Source organism: Sinocyclocheilus anshuiensis, unplaced genomic scaffold (genome assembly GCF_001515605.1).
Source record: "Sinocyclocheilus anshuiensis isolate Anshui unplaced genomic scaffold, SAMN03320099.WGS_v1.1 scaffold164, whole genome shotgun sequence".
NCBI lineage: Eukaryota > Metazoa > Chordata > Actinopteri > Cypriniformes > Cyprinidae > Sinocyclocheilus > Sinocyclocheilus anshuiensis.
In genome coordinates this window covers 271,983-274,097 of record NW_015557128.1, presented here as the reverse complement: position 1 = coordinate 274,097, position 2,115 = coordinate 271,983, and the positions used below count along the sequence as shown (strand labels likewise).

General features: G+C 33.0%; 1 protein-coding gene across 1 annotated transcript in view; it reads left to right on the top strand.

Moving 5' to 3' along the window:
* LOC107677898 (ceramide synthase 6-like) overlaps positions 1 to 2,115 on the top strand; it is a 51,662-nt gene that overhangs the window by 36,044 nt on the left and 13,503 nt on the right. The gene's annotated exons all lie outside the window — the stretch shown is intronic.

The window sequence follows — 2,115 nt, the reverse complement described above, 5'->3', positions numbered from 1 at the left end:
TATAGTATATATATGAATATATATATATATATATATATATGTGTGTGTGTGTGTGTGTGTGTATGTATATATAAAATTGTTAATGACTAAAATCAAAAAAATTTCTTACTTAACATAAAAAACATTAACTGATATAAAATAGAATATAAAAAACTTAAATGTTACATATATATTAATACAAAAAAAATATGTATCAAGGTTATTATGGTACTAATAAAACATTGGGTAAACATTGATATTAAATAAAATATTTTAAAAACTTACTTATCAAGATTATTATTGCTAAATACTAAAACCATGAATAAATGTAATTACTTGAAACTAAATGAAACATTTTATTTCAGCTTGGCTATATACATTTTTATTTCAGCTATTTGCCAAGGCAACATTTCTTATTTTCATTTAGTTTAAGTACTAAAATTGCTATAATATATATATATATATATATATATGTGTGTGTGTGTGTGTATATGAATGAACCGACACGCGGAGGGTGGCGTTCGAGAGGGCTCCTCGAGCTGAAGGGATCCCCCGAATTTGGTGGAGATCCGCCACGCGTTCGCAAGATAGTGACACTTTCACTTCAGTAAGGAGGTCTCTCGTTCAGGCAGCAGCATTCAAGCGTTGTCTTATTCAACCGTAATTGCCCTGCGAAGTGGACTTCACATGATATTCCGCCATGATTCCAGTTCCAAGGGAATGTACACGTTACATTCAAAGGGCATTAAAGTGCACAAGACGTGAATTTATATTGTATTCATTTACAGAGGTATATTATGTCACACTTCTCTAGTAAGTTTCGTCAGTGTGTGAAGTCAGTAGCGCAAATCCGTGAATGAATGTTCCGAAGTGAAATAAACTTCAACGGAATAAAGTTGAATGGAATTGAATTAAAGTTGAATAAACTTCAACTTTACTGTTCAGTGCACTGATGTCAGACTGTATATACTGTATTCTATATATAGTACCAGTCAAATGTTTGGACACACGAATGGGAAAGTGTCCAAACTTTTGACTGGTAGTGTACTATAATATACACAAAGAATATCGGCTGATATATCGATATCGGCCTTTTTTTACTCCCAAATATCGGTATCAGCCCCAAAAAATCCATATCGGTCAGGCTCTACTAATTACAGTACATCGGACAACCAAGCGTTCGTTCCGTTCATCGACCTCAAATGTGGCTTATCATCTGAAACATGTAAGTAGCAGCATCATTACATGGCCGCTCGTTCTAACGTTAACCTAGAAAAATGTGTGCTATTCAAGTGTTTGTGCAGAGTGTGGAAGCTGAAATAGTAGCGCACTCACTGCATGACAGTTCACTTGGAGGTGCCGGTGCGATCATTTACATTTAACTTAAAATACTCCGTCATTTTTGCTCATACAGAGTAATACATCTTTTGAATTTGTAAAAGGTTTACTTTTATTTCTGTGCTCTCACAATAACAACAAAACATTGTGCTTTTGTAAAATAATGAAAGCAAACAGGGTGCGCTTTCTGCCGTCTAGGTCTCTGTGAACTTCAGCACGTCAAAAAAAAAAAACTCTCTGTGCTTGCCTCACAGACATTTATATATATATATATATATATAGAAAGTGAAATGTCTACTTTTAAATGAACCAATTCAAATGGAAAACAAATATTTTTAGATTATGTAATCCATATGAAACTTGCAAATCCACTGTGGAGATGACCAGTCAGTGTCGTCGACTTCATCACTGCCGCCGGAAATACAGAAAACACTAGTTTATCAGTGAATTATTATAATGTTAAGGACGTCTTCTTGATGCATTCATAATCATTACTTCTGCCGGTGTGCTGTGCAAAGTTTTATGCATGCACTTGAGTGCTGATAGGCTATAGGCAATTAAAGGCTCATTATTATGAATTATATGGTTTATTAATATAAACGTGTGATTAGTCGACGAATTGCTAAAAATTAACAACTACTACTCGAATACAAAAAATTTTAGTCGAGGGCATTTTTTTGTTAAACATTTAATAAATTGATGTTAAATTGTATAGGTTTCACTTATTATTATTTTACTTAATTAGACGTGCTTTTTTAAAATGAAATTTAATTAAACCATTAAAAAGGAGTCAGTTAA